This window comes from Podarcis melisellensis (genome assembly GCF_964234715.1).
Source record: "Podarcis melisellensis genome assembly, chromosome: 11".
NCBI classification, from domain to species: Eukaryota; Metazoa; Chordata; class Lepidosauria; order Squamata; family Lacertidae; genus Podarcis; species Podarcis melisellensis.
In genome coordinates, this window is record NC_138543.1 from 49,962,456 (window position 1) to 49,987,351 (window position 24,896).

At 44.4% G+C, this 24,896-nt stretch overlaps 1 long non-coding RNA gene and 1 pseudogene across 2 annotated transcripts in view; both read right to left on the minus strand.

The window, feature by feature from the left end:
- LOC309380281 overlaps positions 1 to 24,896 on the minus strand; it is a 223,266-nt gene that overhangs the window by 87,265 nt on the left and 111,105 nt on the right. The window lies entirely within an intron of this gene.
- On the minus strand, positions 20,160 to 20,894 carry LOC309379934 (small ribosomal subunit protein mS38 pseudogene; annotated as a pseudogene). The gene has a single exon. The product of its transcript is annotated as a small ribosomal subunit protein mS38 pseudogene (transcript).

The following is a 24,896-nucleotide window of genomic DNA, read 5'->3' on the forward strand; positions in this document are numbered from 1 at the left end:
GAGCAAAGTTTCTCTCAGGACGAGTATCACTGCAATAAATATTGAATGTCCTTTCTTCCAGTCACACCACAATGAGATGGGATCTGTTCCTTTACTCCCCACCAACCTTGATCAACGTACGAGGCGTTTTGTACTGCACTTGATTTAGCTCTGCTAGACTAAGCACATTATTAATTGGTTCCCTTTTATTTACAATACTATTGCTTGAAATATATACTACTCTCTGTAATTGAATTTTTGGAATGCGGTAATTATAAAAGTCAAAAGAGCAATAAACAGAAGCGTTAGTAAATAATTGCATCTGAGAATGAGCATAAATCATCCAGATTAAATGATTTTATATCATATTTGAACTCCTTAATTTTAATTTATGACTTCCAGACAATTTACAGCCACTGCTGACTACATTTTCTCCAATGCACTTTGATTCTACGGGGCCGATAAATGGGAGCTCAAGAATTCATGAAGTGTTGGGGAGGATATTTTTTGTTTTGTTTTAACCCTCTTATAAGTTTTAACAAGTGGGGAGCAGCACAGGACGGGGGGGCAGGAATCATTGAAGACCAATAAAGGCTTCGAGATTATTTAGATAACAGCCCAATCCAAACTAAGCTCACGGCTGGGCTTGAAGAGAGGGACCATATGTCTGAATTTATGCCTCCACGCTTGTGTGCCCCAGATAGTTTTCACAATGTTGGCAAGTCATTTTCAGAGTTTCCCATCACAGGCACTTGAGTCAATATAGAGTCCACCCCTGCCCAAGCCCAGTTTCAGAGAGGACTGGGCCACTTTCAGCTCCTGAGACCCCTAGGCTTAATAAGACTAAACATGGCAACACCCAACAACAAAATAAGAAAGACACCAAGAATAGAGTGAAGCATACTTCGATTTTTAAAATTACTACTTAGCGAATGCTTTCTAACCTTTTCAAGCTGAGGGTGTGTGTCACATTTTGTTCCAATGTGCATTTAAACAAGTTGTGGAACATAGCAAGTACCTTATATGGAATCACACCATTTGTCTGTCTAGCTTGGTATTGTTCCCTGTAACCTCACTTCTCGCAGTGAGGGAACCACCAGAAGGCCCTCGGAGGAGGACCTCAGTGTCCAAGGTGGAGATGCTCCTTCAGAAAAACTTCAGGACTTTAAAGGTCAGCACCAACACTTTGAATTGTGCTTGGAAACATACTGGGAGCCAATGTATGTATTTCAGGACCGGTGTTATACGGTCCCAGTGGCCACTCCCAGTCACCAGTCTAATTGCTGCATTCTGGATTAGTTGTAGTTTCTGGGTCACCTTCAAAGGTGACTTTCAGCAGCTCTCCAGGGTTTAAGGCAGGGTTCTCTCTCAGCTCTGCCTGGAAATGCCAGGGATTGATTTGGGGACCTCCTGCGTGCAATGAAGATGCTTTAACACTGAGCTATGACCCTTCCTGAGGCAAATGGCCCTCCTCTCCATCCCCACCTGGCTGTGCATCGGGAAAATAACCCAGCACCTGCTTCCTGAGGCAGCTGCCTCACTCTACCCAATGGTAGACATGGCCCTGTGCATGTGGCTAAGGAGAGCATTGAATTGTGAGTATGGATGCAGATCAAGGTTGACTTTAGTGTTGGGTGTGGGAGATGACTTTCACATTTCATGTGGAAGTTTAACATCCCTGTTTATTTTAACTTTTTTAAGAGAAAGTTTGTATATATCTGTTAAAAACTATAAAATATTTTCTCTTACTCCTCTTGAATCTTTCTCTAGCTTTTCAAGTGACTGATATTCTGCCGCGCTATCACCACCAGACTAAAATAAATTCTATATATAAATATAAGAAAGAAATCAATTCCAGATTCCTGAAATCTGATGATAGTATGTATGTGATGTGTGCTGCAAATTAAATCACTGTGATCATGGAGAGATTTGCTTGGAGGACTCTCAGGAGTAATTCTGTCGCTCTGCCTTCCTTCACTGGAAAATGTAATTGACAGTACGCCTGAAACTGAAGGTACCAAGTGTGGTTAAAGGAAATCTTGATGGAGTTGCGGAAGCTTGCTTACTCTTTTGAAAATTAGCAGATAGAATGGGCCGCTGGTACAGATGACAAACAATTCAGTGAATTGTTTTAGGGCAAGTTGTGGTCCTTGAATGAAAGCCAAACGAGCTGCTACCTTGAGAAAGCAAAACAGTTAAGAATCTAGAAAGTACAGTGAAGTGGTAACATATCTAATTAATCAGTCCAAAGAAGCATTAAATCAGCAGGCAAACCATCCATTTAAGCGGCATTGTCCATCCCAAGAGATCAGCTGGCTTTACAAATGTTAATTTATGCTTGCATCACTCAGTGCAATAGGTGTTATTATTCCCACACTGCAGATAAGGAAATGGAAGCGCAGACAAATTAAGAATTCTGTCCTCGGACCATTTATTCAAGAATTGTTTTGTCGAAGTCAATGGGATTGTTCCGGGACAATGCCATGCTTGAGGACTTTTCTAAGGGCAATCAAGCGCCTGTAGTTCTGACAGAACAAACTAAAAAGACTGGATATGCTGTCCCAATCCGATATGGGGCATCTGCAAGCACAGGTGTTGAAAGTGCACATCTGGGTAAAGATCTGCCCAGCCATGGTCAGCGATGAGCTGTGAGCAGCCATCTAAGGTGAGCCAGGAGTCCTGGGCTCTGCCAAGTCATGGCCAAGGAATGAGGCAGAACTGCAGACCAAACTAGGAGGCAGGGTTGAGGAGCAAACCAGAAGTCAAGACCAAAGGACAACCAAAAGTTACAGGAATGCACAACAGCTCAGGAAGACTATGTTGCTTGAACAAGACTCAACTGGAATGGGAAGACTTCTTATACTCCTCTCTGTCCAGGAGGATCCAGTGACCAACCTTGGTGGTTGGAATCAACCCAGGACCTGAAGGTACTTCACTGAAAAGGCTGCCACATACACCTCAGTGGTTCACTGCATGCAAGAGCTGCACACACCTCCTGACTCTTGGTCCTCACAGAATTTGATGTCATTCCACACATCACCCAGCCTTCTCCAATTTTGTGATGCAAGATGTTTTGGGCCACAACACCTATCTTTCCTGCCCATTGGCCATGCTGACTAGGGCTAATGGGAGTCCCAATAACATCTGGAGGGCAAGGCTGGTGTGGCCAGTGCCAGTTTTAGTCTTCAGGAGCCCTTGAGCAAGATGATCTCAGAGGGCCCTACGCCATTTCCTGCGCATGCCCATCTTCTTGCCACTGCTGCAGTTGTCCGTTTGCTTGCCTATGCCTCTGAGCTCTGTCTTCACCATCTCTGAAATGGGGACCGCAAGGTGTGCAGAAGTTCTGCTTCTCACTCCTCTTATTGCTTCCTTGCTCAGATCAGTTCAACGTGCAACAATGTCATGGAAGCGGAACACCAGTCAGGGATCTCCAGAGGTATTTTAGTCAATTTATATATTTAGACAATTGATATAAAACTTAATTACAATTTCCTCTAAGCAGTGTGCAAGGAACACAATGCAATGAACATCCATTGCAACAATAAAATCAGAATTCATGGGGAGAAGTCTGCTCAGGGATGTGGGTCTACTGTAGGACCAGGAAGTTTAACAGGGGCCTCAACTGGAAGGAAATTCTATAAAAATTGGGCCCATAGTACTGAACTCTACTGGTTGGCAGTGCTCCCCCCACTAGGTTATGGACCTCAGCCCAGTGGTATCACCTTCTGGTGCTGCCCTGCATGCAGTTGAGCTTGATACCTAAGCTTCATATCATTCAAGTCAGCCTTTGTTTGCCCTTTCCTTCTCCCTTCCATCTCCAATAAGCCACCAGGTCAAATGCAATGGGCAATTTTCTGATATGGCTGGCTCATCATTCAGTTGTTCTTACTGGCATATTGGTTGTTGTTTTGTCGGTTTTCACTTGATGCTTGAATTGGATGCCTTACGTGGTTTTAAATAGGTGTGGTTGCATCTCATTAGTTTACAAAATCCTCCTTGCATATGAGTGTTGGCCAGGTTCCAGAGATTTCATTGCATCAGGTTTTGAATGAAATCTTTATCTCTTTGCCAAACTGCAGATATGAAGCTGGGGTTCACCATTCTCCACATATCTGTAGGAATTCTAACTCCTCCCTAGATGTCCTTTTCAGACAACAGGATGAGTGAACTTATGGGGTGGGGCAACTTACATGGATACAGTTGAAATTTTCCTCAGATCCTATGCATATGCAATATTACTAACACATGGAAATATAGGAATCTGCCTTATGCTGGGTAAGTGCCATTAGTTTATATAGCTTTGTACTATCAGCTCTGTGGGAAGCTCTCCAGAGTTTGAGTCAGGCCTACTTGGAGATGACAGGTATTGAATTTGGGACTATCTGCATGCAAAGCATATCCTCTACCACTCAGCTATGGAATTTTCACATGCGCAGACCACTTTTGCTGCTGTTTGGATGTCCAGCTTCTCCAGTGTTCCCAGCTATGTAAGGTCCGTGAAAACCTTCATCTGAGTGTGCCTGCAGCAGGATTGTGTGTACCACCACTATCCCACCCCACAGTGTTCATTAACTTAGCTTGAATATGTTGCCTGTATCAGCCCTTTCTTCAAAAATCCAAAGCAGAACATTAACAACAGGGTGTAGAAGCAGCTTTGAGACGCCACTGATTTTGGTAGGGCTCTCTAGGTTGCACCCAGTGACACTTGGGGAGTTGCCACAGTTGACAGCATAGGGAAGTCAATAAATAAAACCAGGAATGGCCACAAACAATGCGAAATGTAATTCCAGATTTGGAAGAATTTTACTTTTGCTTCATTATTTCAATATGGATGTTTTCAGTCTCAAAGAACTCCCCAGGATCTCTCTCACTCTCATTTATTCTAGCAATCACTTTATTTAAATATGTAGCAGGGCAGAAGGTGAAGGTTTGAACTTATAAGAAGCTAACACCTGTTCTTCCAGCCATTGTGAAGATTACACATTGAGAGAGGGAGAAAGAGAGAGAGTGTGTCTTACTAATGGCAACCCACTTCGAAGTGGGACACACACTTATAGTCAGCCTAGATACAAGCAGCACTGCTCTGTTTTTAATTTCTATCCCTTACTTCCTTTACATATGCTTAGCTCTTTGTGAAAGAATGCATTCAAGTGCTAAGGAATCCTGTGCAGTGATATTTATTTGAAAAAGTCACCTGTTTCTCATTACTGCACCCTCCGTTTGGTGCTGTGAGAGTTGTTCGCAAATTTAGCACCATGCTTTGGGAGCCTACATTTTCCACCAAGCTCAAATATATCACAAACACACAACCTTTCCCAAATCCTAAAGTTCCCCTATACTAACCAAAACAATATGTTAGGCAGCAATACTACCCGTTAGAAAGTTTTGAGTTGCATGTTTGCTTTGTTTGATGGCAAGGGAATGCCAGCAGGTAAGCAGCCCACCACCAAAGTAGTCACTCTTAGGGGCAATAATAATATTTCAAGGACCATTTGCAAACTGAGCAAGGGCCACATCTCAGTGAGCATGTTTTGCAGGCAGTAGATCCCACATGCATTCCCTGGCATCTTCATTTAAATGCTCGGGTGGCAGGTGATGTCTTCTGCCAGAGATCACAGCTTCCATAGACCACTGATCCCAGCTATGTGCACATGGATGGTTAAAGACACATGCATGATATCCACACTCTGCATGCTTGCAGAGAGAGCCAGTGTGGTGTAGTGGTTAAGAGTGGTGGACTTGTAATTTGGGGAACCGGGTTCGCTTCCCCGCTCCTCCACATGCAGCTGCTGAGTGACCTTGGGCTAGTCACACTTCTCTGAAGTCTCTCAGCCTCACTCACCTCACAGGATGTTTGTTGTGGGGGAGGCAGGGAAAGGAGATTTTTAGCCACTTTGAGACTCCTTAGGGTAGTGATAAAACAGGATATCAAATCCAAACTCTTCCTCTTCCTCTTCCTCTTCCTCTTCCTCTTCCTCTTCTTGCTGCAGGCTGCATCAACAGAAGTATAGAGTCCAAATCAAGGGAAGTAATGCGACCACTCTATTCTGCCTTAGTCCAATTCTGGGTACCACAATTTAAGAAGGATGTTGACAAGCTGAAACATGTGCAGAGGAGGGCAGCCACGATGACCAAGGGTCTGGAAACCAAGCCTTATGAGGAATGGTTGAAGGAGCTGGGTATGTTTAGCCTGGAAAAGAAGAGACTAAGAGAAGATATGATATTCAGCTTCAAATAGTCAAGGGCTGTCACATGGAAGAGGGAACAAGCTTATCTTCTCCTGCTCTGGAGGGTAGAATCAACAGGTTCAAGTTGCAAGAAAATAGATTCCAACTAAACATCAGGAAGAACTTTCTGATGGTAAGAGCTGCTCAGTGGAGGAACAGACCGCCTCAGGGGTTTGTGGACTCTCATTTCTTGGAGGTTTTTAAGCAGAGGTTGGATGGCCATGAGCTAGTTGAGATCCCTACATTTCAGGGGTTGCACTAGATGGCCCATGAGTTCCCTTCCAACTCTACAATTCTATGCTTCTATGAAGTCATTCAAAATACACGGCACTTTGCCAATGCTTCTTTTTTTTATTAGAAACGGCTTTACTTCACTCTACTGGCATCAGCTTAATTGACTGGGTGGATCTGTAGGAGCGAGTTTACTGCATCTGAAAGCAATTTGTCTCTTGTTGATATAGGAGGAGATGCTAAGGATGCCCTGGGTGTCCAAGCTAATTCACTTTGCCCTGTTGTGGTGCATCCCTTTATGACATCAAGGGTAGCCCACTGGGAATGAAAGTTATTGTGGGTTACCAGTAGGCCTGATCTTACTTTGGCAGCCAAAGCGGGATGCGGCTGTTCAATTACCGTCTGAGGAGAGCAGAGGAGATTAGGTCTACCTGCTGTTGTGTTTACTTCACTGGCTGCCAGTGTGGGGCATAGACTGTGTTTAAGATTTGGTTTTAACTTTTAAGGCCCTTAATAAACTGGATTCCAGGGGGTTGGCAAAAAAAACCTTCTGCCTCAGACCCCCTGAAGGCACAATGGATGAAGCAATGTGAACTGGAAGCCGCAGGAGAAGAGGAGGATTATCTGATGCATCTTTTTACCTCTTGCAACTTCAGAACCATGGGAAAGATTTACCCTCTTGGCCTCCAGAGAACAATGCAACTTTGAAAGTTGCATTAAAAAGGAAGGGGATAAGAGGCAGGGGCAAATGTATTTTCCTCCAGCGTTTACATTTCATTTGAAATCTGATTTATTTCGACTCAGTATAAGGCAGCTTCCTATGTTCCTAGGGTGGTCCGGGAAAAGGCTTTGCTAAAGAAGTAAGTGTTGGCTGCTATGTGGGTTGTGTGCCTTTCTGAACAGGAGCACTACATTTCATTAAGTGGCATAGCGTGGGGGGTGCAGGGGGGCCAGCCGCACCGGGTGCAATATCTGGGGGGGGGGTGCTCGCGCTCGCAGCTCTCTGCCCAAACTAAAATCCACAGGTTAGGGGGCGCAAATTACTTGCCTTGCCCCGGGTGCTGACAACCCACGCTACGCCACTGACTTCATTTGCAGTTTAATGGGAGCTGGCGAGGGGGGGACGGGGGATTTAATTCAAAGGACCATTTTCACCCATGTGAACCTCCCCAATATTCAACTTATGAATTAGGGGCCCTCCACTAGGAGTCTACTGGTGCACAGAAACGGTGTTTCCGGGCAGTGCTCTGATTCTCCAGAAGCGGCTTAGTCCTGCTGGCCACATGACCCGGAAGCTGACCTCGGCCAATAAAGCGAGATGAGCACCGCAACCCCAGAGTCGGTCATGACTGGACCTAATGGTCAGGGGTCCCTTTACCTTTACCTTTACTAGGAGTCTATAGTAGGCAAGCTCAAATGGGTGGGAGCCAGAGAAAGGAGCCTTTCAGCGGCAGCCTACTCCCTGCTCATTTATTTAATTAACCGGTTCCAGATTTCACAGGGCACTGGGAACCATTTGACACAATTAAAATATCACAGATTCAAGGACAACAGCCATTGCTGGTATTGACACTGTCATCGGCAGTATGCTTCTCTGTGTTGGTTCCTGGGATTCACAAGGATGGAGAGGGCTGTTGGCACTCACTTTATATTTGTAGGGAATTCTGGTTGACCAGAAAAATAGAAAAAGTAGAGACATCACCTTGCCAACAAAGGTCCGTATAGTAAAAGCTATGGTTTTCCCAGTAGTGATGTATGGAAGTGAGAGCTGGACCATAAAGAAAGCTGATCGTCGAAGAATTGATGCTTTTGATTTATGGTGCTGGAGGAGACTCTTGAGAGTCCCATGGACTGCAAGAAGATCAAACCTCTCCATTCTTAAGGAAATCAGCCCTGAGTGCTCACTGGAAGGACAGATCCTGAAGCAGAGGTTCCAATACTCTGGCCACCTCATGAGAAGAGAAGACTCCCTGGAAAAGACCCTGATATTGGGAAAGATGGAGGGCACAAGGAGAAGGGGATGACTGAGGACGAGATGGCTGGATAGTGTTTGCGAAGCTACCAGCAGGAGTTTTACCAAACTGCGGGAGGCAGTGGAAGACAGAAGTGCCTGGCGTGCTCTGGTCCATGGGGTCACGAAGTCGGACACGACTAAACGACTAAACAACAACAATAACAACAACTGGTTGACCACTCTGAGAACAGGATGGTGGACTTGATGAGCCTCATTTAGCAAGGCTCTTTTTTTATGTGTGGTTTGAATTATTTTCGTGGATTCTCAGTTCTGTACTGAGTGTTTAAAGCTCTTATTTATTGGCCTTTCTGGTTTATTTTATTTTTCCATTGTTTCTTTGATTTTGTGAACTGCTTTGTGTATCGTTCTGTTTGTTAGGAAAGAATTCCGGAAATGTTTTAAAATAAAAATAAATATTTGGTCACTATTAAAATTTCACAGGGCAAATTTTGATTTCGAAATACGGCACAATAATTCAGCATCTGAGTTCCAGAACCTGTATATACTTTTGGAATCTATTCAGGGGACATTTGCCTGATGGTTGAATGAATAAAGTTAGCAGATAATTTGATAAATAGCACGGCAAGTCTGCTACGGTCAAATGTTGACTGCTGCTATATGTCAGCTGTCAGATGAGTCGATCAACATGCATTGTCAGTTTTCCGTGTCAGACAGTGAGTGCTTCAACTTGTCTGCTGTCAGAATGACTGCTGCAGTATAAAGCTTTGGCAATTGTTCATTAGATTTATAAAATTATTTATATACCGCCTCTCAGAACATTCATTGAAATGACTGGCTATGCAGGAAAGTTTTCAAATATTGCATAGGCCAACTTTTAAAAAGTCTTCAAGAGACACCCAAAAGTCAGGTTCAGCCCAGACACAGAGATCCAGATCCGAAGGCCTTCTAGCAGTTTCCTCATTGCTGGAAGTGAAGTTACAGGGAACCAGGCAGAGAGCATTCTTGGCAGTGGTGCCTGCCCTCTGGACCGTCCTCCCATTGGATGCCAAGGAGTTAAAAAATCTATGCAACTTTCAGAAGACATCTGAATAACAATATAATAACAATAATTTATTATTTATACCCTGCCCATCTGGCTGGGTTTCCCCAGCTACTCTGGGCGGCTTCCAACAAAATATTAAAATACAATAGTCTGTTAAACATTAAAAGCTTCCCTAAACAGGGCTGCCTTCAGATGTCTTCTAAAAGTCTGGTAGTTGTTTTTCTCTTTGACATCTGCTGGGAGGGCGTTCCACAGGGCAGGTGCCACTACTGAGAAGGCCCTCTGCCTGATTCCCTGTAGCTTCACTTCTCGCAGTAAGGGGACTGCCAGAAAGCCCTCGGCGCTGGATCTCAGTGTCCGGGCTGAACGATGGGGTGGAGATACTCCTTCAGGTATACTGGGCCGAGGCAGCCCTGTATAGGGAAGTTTTTAATGTTTGATGTGTTACTGTGTTTTAATTTGTGGGAAGCTGCCCAGAGTGTCAGATGGGCAGCGCACACACACATACACACACACAGAGTATATATAGGATACCTTCTGCTACTAAATGCCCAACTTCTGACTGAGGCTAATTGGGCCTCTGTAAAACAACTAACAGGGCACCTCCATTTGATCCCTGCTATTGGACTCGGCTATCAGTGCTCAGATGGTCCTTAAGATATCCTGGACCCAATTTGCTCAGAACCTAGGCAGGTAGCATAGAGTCAGCAACTGATGCTTTAGCAGGGGTGCCACATGCTGCTGCCCTTCTGCCCTCATCAGCCGTCCACCTGCTACATTCTGCACCAGCTGGAGCTTCAGGACTGTGCCCAAGGGCAGCTCCACAGAGGAGGAAGAGGAAGACAGTATAGATTTACAGCAGTGGTTTGCGGGAGGTCACAGCTGAGAGGCAGATGAGGGGGAAAGTTGGGAAATAATGGAAGAGGAGGAGCAGGCAGAGCTGGAGCAGCAGCCAGCTGACATGTTGTTGTTAGAAAGCATCCCAGACCCTCCATCTCTCAGAACCCGGCGAGACTTAAAAGTAGGAGAGCAAAGAGCTCAAAGAGGGCATGTAGCAGCACCTGTAGAAGTGACGAATGAGGAAGTGGGAGAGACAGGAGGTGGAGATTCACTTGGGACAACGCCATTAAACAAGAGGCTGGGTTCTTTATACTTTCCTGGGCAACCAGCCAGGAACCGCTGATAGCATCCTGACATAATCCAGTCTTGAGATGGCCAATGCATGGACTATAGCAACCAAGTAATCCCAATCCAGATATGACTGTAGCTGACATAGTAGACAGATCTGGTAGAATTGCCTTCACAGAGAACAGTTCTGAGAACTTGGAGAGGACAAGCTAGCATGTTTCTCTATAAAGCTTCTTTAGAAACAGCAGAAGCAGAAGTGATTCTAAACATTGTCCCTGGAAGTTGTCCCCCCATGGGAATATGTCTGACAGGAACATAGGGAGCTGTCTTATACCTTATTAAGTCCATTTAGCTCAGTATTAGCCAACTGACTGGCAGCAGCAGACTCCCCAAAACTCACTGGCTGTGAGAGCCAGTGTGGTGTAGTGGTTAAGAGCGGTAGTCTCTAATCTGGGGAACCGGGTTCGCGTCTCCGCTCCTCCACATGCAGCTGCTGGGTGACCTTGGGCCAGTCACACTTCTTCTTCTTCTTCTACGTTGAAAATAGGCACGTCCCATTCCATAATGATAATTCTACTGTTTATATCCCACACATCTTACTTGGTTGCCCCAGCACTCCGGGCAGCTGTCAACATATCTAAAAACATAATAAAACATTAAACATTTTTCTAAAAAATCCCTATACAGGATTGCCTCCAGATGGCTCGGGCATCGGATAACTCCATAACCTCTAGCATTTCTCCAATGAAAATGTTGTTGTTGTTTAGTCGTTTAGTCGTGTCTGACTCTTCGTGACCCCATGGACCAGAGCACGCCAGGCATTCCTGTCTTCCACTGCCTCGCACAGTTTGGTCAAACGCATGTTAGTAGCTTCGAGAACACTGTCCAACCATCTCATCCTCTGTCTTCCCCTTCTCCTTGTGCCATCAATCGTTCCCAACATCAGGGTCTTTTCCAGGGAGTCTTCTCTTCTCATAAGGTGGCCAAAGTATTGGAGCCTCAGCTTCAGGATCTGTCCTTCCAGTGAGCACTCAGGGCTGATTTCTTTCAGAATGGATAGGTTTGATCTTCTTGCAGTGAATGGGACTCTCAATAGTCTTCTCCAGCACCATAATTCTCCAGCACCATAATTCAAAAGCATCAATTCTTCCGCGATCAGCCTTCTCTATGGGCAATAAAAATAGGGACATCCTAAGGAAAATTGAGACATTCCTGGATCGAATCAGAATCTGGGACATCTTCTCTAAATCAGGGATGTCCTTGGAAAATAGGGACACTTGGAGGGTTTGTAGCAGCTCTCCAGGTTTCAGGCAGATGATCCTTCCCAGGCCTGACTGAAGATGTCAGGGGCTGAACCTGGAACCTCTGGCATGCAAAGCAAGTGATTTACCACTCAGCAACGTTCCTTCCCCAATTTTGGGATCCTGATCCAGAGCTCTATATAAGGGGCTCGCAAGAAGTTCCTGGCCTGACAGTAGTTGCTGCTGCAGCCTCCCACATTTTGCATTCATGTGGAGCAGGAATAAAAATCTGCCACAGCACTAACTTAATTGGATTTTAATGGGGTATTTACCACTGTCAATTGCACATGTGCCTTGATAAATGCCATGCTAAAACCAATGCACGGTGAAAATGCAGGCTATGATTTCCATAACACAGATTATTAGCCCCCTTCCTATAACACACAAAAACATATTTACTGTTATTAACCTCGTATGTATTCTGCCTGCCTCTTTGCTGCTATTTATAATGTTTATCACGTTTCAGATTCTCCGTATGCTTCATAATCATCTGTGCATTTATCCACCCCATGGATAATCACAGAATTGCAGAACTGGGGGGGGGGGGGCTTTTTAGGCAATCTGGTCAACTCTGTGCTTGGCACATGGAACCCAGAGCCAAAGCATCTCCCCTCAGTCGGCTGTCCAGGTTTTCAGTGGAGTAGTGGAGATGTTTGCAATGTCGAATTGAACTTGCCATTAAAAGAATTCTCCTTATTGTCTATTGAAAGCTAAGTTTGAACCCACTAGATTTAGTACTGCCTGCTGGGGCAGCAGTGAATAACTGGAAAGCAGTTCATCATTGCTATTCTCATTTAGAAGTACCAGCCAGCCAGAATTTTGCAGATGCAACTGAAAGAATTCAGTATTTGGTCCGGAAAACCACCAGACTCCAGATTTTGCCAGACTGTATCACATCTATTCAAGGTCCAGTCTCAAACAAGGAGGATGGGTATTATGGTATATTGAATTCCTTTTAAAGGGATCTGTCATGGAACAGGGCAGTTCCCCCCACTGGTCTTCATCAGTTGTAGTCCCACTTGGTATGAATTTACCTGCTTTGCTCTTTCCATAACAAAACACAAACTGAGACACAGCTATCTTCAAAATTCCACTTCTCTGAATTTTGCAATGAAGTTCTCCAGCCAAGTAATGTATACAAAAATGTATAAAGTATAGCAGTGAAAAGTGTGCATAACATTAGTAAAATGGTTTACCAAAAAAATCATTATTCCTGGGGAAATTGCTTTGCAAAAATATGTACAGTAGACAAAATTGCATGCAAACGTGCAAATTAAGAGAAATTTGTAATAAAGTACTGAGGATTTTTCACATAGATATTTTTTTTTAAAAAAAAATAATGGTGATGATTGCATACTGATGTGGAAAGGCTGTGAACTGAACTTAAAATTGGGCAAGTGAACAACTTAAAGAAACCAAAATTGATAGATTCGCCTACCACATAAAGAATTACGGCCAAACTTCACTATACACTCTGCAGATTCAGATATCCAAACAGCTGGAGTTTGCCCACTTCCTTACTACCTCACTTGTTTGTGCTTTGCTGGTGGCAGCCATTTTCAGGCATAAACCATGCAGGCATGCAGGGAGAGAAATCAGAGAAATCAGGAAGCAGGCGAGAACAGACAAATCTGTTTTTCCTTTGTCTCTCTTTTGCTGGTGGCTGCAGCCACTTCAGGGGAAAAACATGGGGGGTGTGGAGATTGGGCAGATCACAGATTAGAAATGTTCCCATGGGAATCAATGGGAATCGTGGACTTGTTATGTGAACGCTTGCCTAATGAATGATTTCCAGGGAATGCATTGTATTCTGTAAGTGGGAGCGGCATGCATTTACTTAGGCTTCCTTCTCCAAACAGGTCCAGCTCTCAGGCCAGCACTCAATGGGGACAAATTGATGCAAATCTTTATTATTATTATTACAGAACTTTATTGAAGCAAAGCAAAGCAGTTCATACAGCTTTCCATCTACCCCGGAGTGTGTCTGAACAACACACATGTGCATGCACACACACACACACAAATTGTGCTAGGAGTCAGGATTAGAATAATAACAATGAAAGTTAATGGCTACTGTCTTCACCTCAATTATACAGAGTTCAAGGGAAGGCACATTACAGCAGCACAACAGATCTGGGTTGAACACATTTATAATGGCCTGATTCAATAAGTCACCGGTCAATTCAGGTTTTATTCATGGCTGAATAAATCTGTACCACTAAATATTGCTAATGTGAAACTTGATCAGCTCACAAAGTTTGCGAATGGTCGTGAGCAAATGAAGGCAGCTCAGCTCAAATACGAGCTTAACCAATGCAAAAAAGCATCACTGTCCCTTAATAACAAATGTATTATGACCCAAACTTTCAAAGGCGAGAGGGGATGAATGGGGCTCTCATCAATGAAAGCTGATTCATATCGCAATGCTTTTGTTAGTCTCTAAGACCCTGTTGTTGTTTTTATACATTGCATGTAATCAATAAATTAAAAGTATGATATCCAGACTATTCAAAAGTTACAGAAACACTTCTGTCACTCAAGAACAAATCATCAGTGTGAGAGCCAGTGTGGTGTAGTGGTTAAGTACGGTAGGCTCGTAATCTGGGGAACCGGGTTTGCGTCTCCACTCCTCCACATGCAGCTGCTGGGTGACCTTGGGCCAGTCACACTTCTCTGAAGTCTCTCAGCCTCACTCACCTCACAGAGTGTTTGTTGTGGGGGAGGAAGGGAAAGGAGAATGTTAGCCGCTTTGAGACTCCTTAAAGTGAGTGAAAGGCGGGATATCAAATCCAAACTCTTCTTCTTCATCCTCATCAATCTGTTTCAAGATTCATGAGCAGAACTTGAGCAAACTCCGTTGTTGAGTTCAATACCATTTTGGCAGTGGTTCAGTTCAGTGATTTTAGACTCTGGACATCTAATGGGACTTTAAATGGCAATATGTACTTCTGCAAGAACAGCCCTGCTTGCATTGAGGGGCCCATCAGCCCATTCCACTGAATGGGGCTATGGACTTTGTGTCGCTACAATGACAAAAGGTGGCCCTCTTTTGCGTAATGCTGTGCACTGGCGATCAGCTAATCAGGCCTTTCTAGCCCATCATTCTGTTCTTGCCGTGATGCCAGCGTGAAGCCCACAAGAGCAATCTCCTGCTTGCAGTTCATGCAACTGGTATTCAGAAAAATATTGCTTCTGGCAATGGACTTAATGTAGTCATCATAACTAACAACCATTGGTAACTTTAACCTCCTCTTTTAAACCTGTCCAAATCAGTGGCCACAGTTTTCCATAGTTTTAACTATGTGATGTATAAAGAAGTGCCTCCTTTTTGTAGCTTGTGAATCTCCCACCATTCAACCTCATTGGCTGACCAGTGCAATGGCCTGCATCAACCAAAAATTTGCTTTTTGGTGCTGGCAGCAGGGCCGCCTTTACTTGCGGATGCAAGGGGTGCGGGGCACCTGGGCACCGAATTCTGGGGGGCGTCAAATGTATATCTACTGCAGGCTTCCTCAACCTCAGCCCTCCAGATGTTTGGAGATTACAATTCCTATCATCCCTGACCACTGGCCCTGCTACCTAGGGATCATGGGAGCTGCAGGCCAAAAACATCTGGAGGGCTGAAGTTGAGGAAGCCTGACCTACTGTATACCGGTTCCTCTCGATCGACGGCAGTAAAAAGCAATGGAGCGATAGTCTCTGCCCCACTCTTCCGTCGCTCTGTTACTCCGTAGCGTCAAATATTCCTGACGAGTCAGGAAACAAAAGCAGTTTTTTCTGCTGCGTTGTTGTTGTTACAGGTTTACGACCCCCCCCCCTAAAAAAAGGTCAACAACTGTGGCTTCCCCTCTCTCTCCCCAAAAATTTGGGCAGATCTTTGCACCCTGGCGGTGCATATGCTAAAGAGGAGAGACTTGGGAGCCAACTGTATGTCTTCTACCCCTTCCCTCCGAACTGCAATTAAACGAGACTCCTTGGGGTATAGGAAGACTTGCACCAGAAACTTTATTGTTGGTTAACACTTTCATTTTTGCTTTGTATTTATGTACTTAAGCCTAGATTACATATGGTTTTTGGGGGGAGGGGTAATATTGATTTCATTCTGTGTTTGCTAAATTGTTGTTTTTTGTCAGTTTTGAATTTACTGACATGTTCTGTGTTTTGTGTACTTGTAATTCCAAATCTCTCTATTTTGATGTTCTGAATGTTTTGTGATGGCCTGGGACTCGGGCTCAGACTCGGAACCAGAGGAGTCTCAGTCTGCACTGGATCCTTTGCCTCAGGCATCATCTGAACCAAGTCTGGGGCATGATTCTGAAGAGGTCCAGTCTGCACAGGTTCCCCTGCAACAAACACCAGCTGGGCCGGGTCGGGGGCCTGAGCCTGCCCTGGCTGCAGATGCGGGGATTACCTTGTTGCCTTCAGCTGGGCCATCACTTACTCCACTACCGGTTGGGTCAGGGGAGGCTGAGGCGGCCTCTGGGTCTAATAACCCACCGACGTCTCCCAAGCTGCAGAGACTAAGGTCTGAGAGAAGGAGAGACCTGAGTACTCGCAGGAGGAGTGCTTGCCTTCGGACGAAACAGGGAGGTGAGTCCCTGGGGGATTAGGACCGGCCATTACCCCAACAAAGATAAAAGGCTATCGGACCCCGCCCCAGGTTGTAGGAGCAACATTGCTGTATGCCAGATCCTGCCTGAGATCCTGTACTTGTCCTTGCCTGGTTTCCTGCCTCATGTCCTGCCTTGACCCTGTCGGACTGACTCCTAGCAGAACCTTCAGATTCTGGACCGGACCTGGACTGCGGTTCTCGGGTGACCCACGGGCCCAGCACATGTTTGCTGCGAGTGCTTTGGGCACAGCTTGTGGGAAAGTGGCATATGAGTAAAGTAAATAAAAAACCAATCAATGACCCCAAATTCTGGTTTGATAAGAGAGGGAGGGAAAAAATGCCCATATCTACTTCTTCTACTCCAGGCACATCCAGCTCCCAAGAGACTGTGATCTACTCCCAGTATTAAAAAACTGGCAAAATCTACCCATTGTCATTGGAGGGAGGAAGAGCGTGCGTGGGGTGGGGTGGGTGGATTGCCCAGAGTTGTTGAGCTTTTGGGGGTAAGATTAACAAGAGCTGTTGAGTGTTTTTAGGGGGGACTGAACACAGTTGTGCAACTTTTCTTAGAGGGAATGACATACAGTGGTACCTCGGGTTAAGAACTTAATTCGTTCGAGGTCCATTCTTAACCTGAAACTGTTCTTATCCTGAGGTACCATTTTACCTAATGGGGCCTGCCATTGCCACTGTGCGATTTCTGTTCTCATCCTGAAGCAAAGTTCTTAACCCGCGGTACTATTTCTGGGCTAGCGGAGTCTGTAACCAAAAACATCTGTAACCTGAAGTGTCTGTAACCTGAGGTACCACTGTACTTCGCTAAGCTATAAATCAGCCAGTAATAAATGCATCCAGCACTAAAGCAAACTATCGTATCAACAATTGCCAGAAGCAGACGCCTAACGACCGCCCACTTTTCATGGCACAAGGACAGAAAGAGGGGGAGCGGGAGCAGAGAGATTTATTCCACAGCTTTATTCATCCAGTGATCGATAATCCCGCGATCAACTGGGGATCTACCTGTTGTTCGCAGTCGACCGGTTGGACATCGCTGCTCCACACCATACAAGATTTTATACACCCAAATTTAATTGGCCTGATGGGTCAGAAATTGTGAAGGCCTGACAGAGACAAGCAGCAGACAGAATACTCCAAGGCCTTGTTTACTTGTTCCACTTTTATTTTTATTAAGTGTTTGGGTTTATTTATTTATTTGTTATTTTTATTTTACCCCTATTGGGGAATAGGAGGGGATGGTACTTGTCTTGCTTGAAACAACCCTTGATAAGCACTTGCTGAGGATAGAAACAATCAGATCTGTTCTTTTGATCTCCCAGAATTCAATCTTTTCTGGCTTAAGATAAAACGATGACAAATATCTTGAAAGGGGACAGAAGTTTTACTGTTGTTATTTGATGGATGTAAAAGGCAGAAGACAACAACAACAACACCCAGGATGGGTTGCAAAATGACTCTGTTATTTGGGAGTAAGATTTTTTGGGGGTGGTTGTTTCCCTCCCTGCCCCTCTCCACATTCAACCTGTGTATCAACATCCAGCTCCATAATTTTGCACATCTTTATTCGGAATAAAATATGTTCTGTTGTACTGCTGATGTCGGCCACTTGGCAAAATCTGACAGTCAGTGTGGTGGCTTGTCTTGAGGCGTTTGATACTGTCACTAAGGAGGAATGCCTGCCAGAGGCACATTTTAACTGGTTGGCAGTGAGAGAAGTCAGGTGCTGGATCTATAAACATCTTTGGCAAAGAGAGAGAGAGGGAAAGAGAGAATAAATATTCTCCATAACAGGGAAGCAAAATCAAATTATGGGATTCACTGCCACAAGCTACTGGTTTAAGGCTGTTTCTGCATTAAACTGCATTGAGATCTATATTTAAATAATTTTTTATTTAAAAAAATACTTACTGCTTGATGGTAAGAAAACCTCTAAAAGGTTAACAACAATATGAAATAGAACATAAAAATGTTCAACTAAAAAAGTTCAAAATGGCGTATAAAAACATTCAAAAGTGTTCTGGATTACTAATCAAGATTAAAGACTGTCTTGCTTCAATTTTCACCTTTGCTGCCTCAGCTTAGAATTACCAAGTCCCAGTGGATTCCCTGGAGTTGTTATCAAATCAATATATGGGGGTTGTTTCTTTATTAGTACGACAGACCAATGCAGCTACTGCAAGTGAAAGCAATTCCTTTCTGACTTTAGTGTGCTGAGCAATCTATTTACCAACGCAGACTTTGAGCATACAGGAAGACAGCATGGAACAGGCAATATTAATCCCCAAGAGACATCACTGTAGGTACCTAGTATTTTAGAAGGGACTTCTGGGAGCAATCTCTCCTCCTCAATTACATGCCCAAAATTTAGACTTCTCTTCTGCTCAAGATTCAAAAATGCAAAGGCTGGACTTCAAAAACAACAACAACAAAAAAAAAACAACCCTCAGATAAGTAGATTGTGGTGCAAAATCCGTCACATGCCATACCATCTTTTATTTTTTATTTTCAGATAAATTATTTCATATTTTTAATTCAATATACAGTGGTACCTCGGGTTACATACGCTTCAGGTTACATACGCTTCAGGTTACAGACTCCGCTAACCCAGAAATATTACCTCGGGTTAAGAACTTTGCTTCAGGATGAGAAGAGAAATCGTGCTCTGGCAGTGCGGCAGCAGCGGGAGGCCCCATTAGCTAAAGTGGCACCTCAGGTTAAGAACAGTTTCAGGTTAAGAACGGACCTCTGGAACGAATTAAGTACTTAACCCGAGGTACCACTGTAAAGAAAAAATACAGTACAATCCCTTATGAACAGATACTATATAAACACATTTTCTTATTACCACCACCACCGTTTGTTAAATCAGATATTGACTCTACCTCTCAGTTTTCTGATAACTCTTGAAAACAATGTACTACATTTCCAAATTTAAAATGTGTCCTAGCAATGGATGTGGAAACAAGATGATTACCGTATCGCCTCGCCATTAAAAAGGAGGGGAGAAGGGATTTGCTCATAGTATAGATTTGTGGGACAACAAATGATAACACAGACTTTATTTTAGGACTGTGGGTGTTTCGAGAGGTTATCTGTCAAAGCAACATGTTTCATGGGCACATAAGCTGGTTCACTTGAAATTAGAACCGAATCTATCCGTTCATAACAATTTGGCCAGCGTTGCATCAGAAGAGGCTTTTTTATGCCTGACGCTGCACAGAGCACCATTAAAAAGGGAAATTGATCCTATTGTTTTGGGTGCAATTAAGATTCCATTGTTATAAAGGATTTAACGGATGGAGATTGTGACAGGCTTTTGTCAGCAGCTAACGCTCAAAATTAGTGATGAATCTGAACCAAACTGCTTTAGACTATGAGAACATTTTGGTCCAGGGTTGACTCAATTACATCGCTCAGAGCCATCTCCTTCTATGCGCAAACACACAATACACATAGAAGAGCTGTCCAGTGTTCTGCTACATCCTCTCAAAGGACATGACATGTCCCTGGAATACCGCTGTGCCCTCTCCAAGTACTTTTTGTTCTCTTACCTCGGGGGCTCAAACTGCATGTGGAGCGGAGAGCTGCAATTCTTTCCTCTGCAGTTTTGTTTTGTTTTGTTTTGTTCTCTTGCTTGCTTGCTTGCTTTTGCTTTAAATATTGTTTAATTAAAAAAACAAAAACCTCATGGCGATGTCAATCGGACTTCACATTCTTGAGATATATCTTGGGTGCCGTCCATCCCTCAGGAGCACTCCTCAGTCCGTCTTTTTTCCAGAGACGTTCCAGATCTCATTCAAACCCTTTTTGTTTCCTCCGGCACCAACCTTCCCTGACCTTCTTCTGCAAAAACTTTGTCGGCTTCATCAGCTTCCTGTAACTTGTGTCTGTTCATCTTCCTTCTCCGGATCTTCAGAACGTTCTTGCATTCCATTTTGCCCCGGTTCAGCTCGCCTCCCCCTTCTTCGCTGTCATCCTCAGCCTTTGCACCCTGGGAAGATGGGGGGAGGTCATACTGATGGTTGGGTTCATAGCCTAGCTTCTCATAAACATTGATGGTGCCTCCACCTTTAGGGAGGACGTAATGGACCATCAGCCAGCTTTCAAGGGGGGAGATTGACATCTTCCTTGGCACCAAGATTTCTTCCAGCTCAGGGTCCAATGCGTAACACTGCTGGGGTTGGGCTCCATTTCTGTTTGAAGGAAGTGTGCTGTAATTTGCAGTAGCGAGTCTAGGAACCAGAAGCAAGATGGCTGATCTCGACAGAAAGCGTTCTGCAAATCGAGAGGCCCTCGCTATCTGAGATGTCAGTCGTGGTAGCAGCATACTGGAGGACCACTCATCCACAAGGGCTTACCATCCCGTTCACGACGATGGGGGCTGTTTTGTTTTCCACCTGGGGAAAGAGAGGCTGCTTAACCCTGCCGCTTCCTCAGCTCAATATCACTTATGCGCCGTCAGGATGTGGTGCAGCTAGGGCAGAAGCTTGGATGTGAAGACCAGTGCTCAACAGCCCAGAGCTCCCACACACACACAAAAATCACCACCTAGATCAGGCATAGGCAAACTCCAGCCCTCCAGATGTTTGGGACTACAATTCCCATCATCCCTGACCACTGGTCCTGTTAGCTAGGGATGATGGGCATTGTAGTCCCAAACATCTGGAGGGCCGGAGTTTGCCTATGCCTGACCTAGAGAGTGGCAGATGATGGAGGCAGCAGCAAGCAGATTCCACTTCAGCATCTTGTATTGGCATGTGTATGTTGGTGCCCAGGGCATGTTGTGGTGCCAGTGGCAGCTGCAAATTGCTCCTCGGAGGCCAGATTTGCTGCCCTGCCCCATGTTGCCTCCACAGCAGCCTCTCAGGGAATAGGAGGCACCGCCGGCCACCTCCCACCATAGGAGGAAATGGTCTTCTAGGCTCTGTCCAGCATGGCTGAGAGTGTTTGTTTTATAAATACATTGGGAACACACAAGAGCCAGTGTGGTGTAGTGGTTAAGAGCGGTAGACTCGTAATCTGGTGAACCGGGTTCGCTTCCCTGCTCCTCCACATGCAGCTGCTGTGTGACCTTGGGCCAGTCACACTTCTCTGAAGACTCTCAGCCCCACTCACCTCACAGAGTGTTTGTTGTGGGGGAGGAAGGGAAAGGAGAATGTTGGCCGCTTTGAGCCTCTTTCGGGTAGTGATAAAGCGGAATATCAAATCCAAACTCTTCTTCTTCAAGGAAGCTGCCTTATACAGAGGTTGCATTCAGACGGGATTACTGTGTTAGTTTCCTTGGTTATTGTGCTAATGCTTCTATGCCAATGTTTAACATTCCTTTTACACGGCATCACCCATTCCGCTATGGAATCCTGGCGCTTTTTTTATCAATATGCTGCTATGTCATGCTAAATTTCACTGCCATAGTTTCTCTGGCTCTAAATCAGACATAAGGAATATACAGTTTGCAATCCTAATTGGACTGAAGCAGTGGGGTGCTAAGTCCCCACTGAAGTCAAGTGGAACTTCTGAGTAGACATGATTTAGATTGCTCTGCACCATGATCTGGTGTGACATCTGGATCAATAAGCTCGGCATGTAACTTGTTGACAAACGAGGTTAAGAAACTATGCTTTATTATTATTATTATTAATATTATTATTATTATTACTCCTACTACTACAAAAACCTATTACCTGTCTCTTATACAAAGGTCCCAGGGAGAGTCACAACATTAAAACACAACCTTAATATTAAAATACAATATTAGACAATATTAAAAACACTTGAAAATAACTTAAAATTACAAAAAAATGAGGTGAATCCTTCAAATATACTTCTCAAGTGTCAAAAGCCAGGGTGAATAGACACAAAGCGAGTTTGCAACCATTTGTTGGGTGAGATGACCAGAGCATTTTTGCACCAGAATGACAGTAGACTTATGAAACTGGGTGCTGCAAGACTCAAAACAAAAGCAGGCAAGCGGCTCAGAGTCATAGCTTGCCTGTTGTCCTTTGGGAAGCTCAAACCACAGTATGGCTTTGAGCAAATGATGGCTGATGCAAAAATATGGCTTGGCGTGATGTCTAAACTGATCCTGCAGGTCTTGGTGAAATGGTAGAGGCTGCTGGAAATCCAAAGGGTGACAAAACACGGAACAGCCTGGGCTTGAAAACTGCGCGCCAATTTGGTAGTAGCAACTCTATTTGAATCTGTCTCTCAGCAGCGCCTGCCAGCCTCCAGTTAGGCTGTGTCACACTTTGCTTTGCACTTGATGTGTTTTAATGCAAGGGGAAAGCTGTGGTCCTCTCTTCTCAAGCTTGCCATTGTAGCATATTTGACAATTATGAGTGAATGTTAGCCATCTGTATGATATGATACTGTTGTAATAGCTTCTTGTCAGTGGGCTCAGTCATTGTACAACCATGCAAATTGGAACCTCCAATTGCCCGGACTTCCAGGACCCGTGAACTTTATTCTCCAATGATCAGGCCGTTATCCTGGCACTCCTAGATTGCTGAGAGGGAAAGACAGCAAACACACTTTTTTCTATGGATATCAAAATGACATTTACTTGATGCTTAATGTCTAGCCAAACTCTGTACTAAAAACCAGTGTTGATGATCAGAACACCATAGATGTTTCCAACAACATTTGGTACAACCAGGATTCGGGCCTGTAAAACGCTAGCCTTATTTTTATTTTATTTTTTTGCAGATCGGGTTTGGGTTTGGCTCCAAGTTTGGAGAGCCTGTTTCTCCTAGTCATGTCACTACAATGTAAATCAAGCGCTTTTTATTAAATTGGAGTAGAAGGAGCCTGTAACTCTACAAGGCATTTTAAAAGTGCAATTTACAACTGAAATGAAGCCCATTAACAAATTAATTCAAATAAACTCTAATGTAAGGGTGGAGAAGCTCAGGTTTTGGGGTAGAATGTGGACCTCCAGTCATCTCAGCCTGGTCCTTGCAACTCTCCTCAGCTCACACACCATCTCTCCAGGCCTCCTCCTTCCCTGGCCTGGCTTTGCACATTCCTCATGTGATTTTGCCTTGTTGGACTGTGTTGTTGAACTGTAATAATGCCTTTTGCTTAGCAGCAAAAGTTTGAGGGTGTGCAGAAACTAGTCGACTGTACAAAGGTAAAAATTACACGCATTGCCCTGTGTACTTTTGCCTCAGACCCCATACACCACTGGCATGTGGCCCCTGGAAAGTTACGCAGAATGGAATGTGGCCCTTGGGTTTCAAAATGTTCCCCACCTTTGCTCCGATGAGTTGTTTCTTTGCCTACTCCTAAATCTATTCCACCCCAAACTGAGCTTGTTAAGAACAGTTGTGTGCCTTTACAGGGTGCCATTCCCTGAGCTTCAGATAAATCATCTGGGTTTGGGGGACAAAGTGGGCAAGTGCAATCCAGCAAATGTGTGTGCAAATAATAAAAGAATAAGATAGTGTTGTATTTGCTCATACAGTGGTACCTCAGGTTACATACGCTTCAGGTTACAGACCCAGAAATAGTACCAGGTGTTAAGAACTTTGCTTCAGGATGAGAACAGAAATCGTGCTCCAGCGGCGTGGCGGCAGCAGGCGGTCGCATTAGCTAAAGTGGTGCTTCAGATTAAGAACAGTTTCAGGTTAAGAACGGACCTCTGGAACAAATTAAGTGCTTAACCTGAAGTACCACTGTATAGTAATAAGAGACTGGACATCCTGTGAAATGGTATGGTTCCATTCAAGTTCTATGATTCCTTGGGTCGATGCACACAGCCCATTTGCCATATGCAGTTATGGCAATGGTCAGCTGCACACTGGCTGCATGCCAGTGTTATTGAATTTAAGCCTCCCTTGCAGAGACTATACTTGTGGCAACTGTCTAGCCACACCACCATCTCTGCTTTCTTATCTACCATTGTAGCATCCATTGTCAGAGATGTCCTTTGAACCAGGGGGTCCCTTATAGCAGATTTCAGTACAGAAATAGCACATTTACTACTGACAATGAAAGAAATAACCACACTATTATAAATAGGCATCGTTGTTGAGTTATGCTGCCCATCTAGTGTGAAGGTCCCTACTACCTGGTAGGGTTTCCAAACATGGCTGGGCCTCTCAGCATCATGGGGGTGACTATCTATCTATCTATCTATCTATCTATCTATCTATCTATCTATCATCTATCTAGTCCAGTGCTTTCCCAACCTTGGGCCTCCAGCTGGTTTTGGACTACAACTCCCATCATCCCTAGCTAGCAAGACCAGTGGTCAGGGATGATGGGAATTGTAGTTCAAAAACAGCTGGAGGCCCAAGGTTGGGAAACACTGATCTAGTCGGTACATTAAGGGTACCAGTTCTTTTTCAATGAATCCGGGGACACTTTTCAACTTCAATGGATTTTG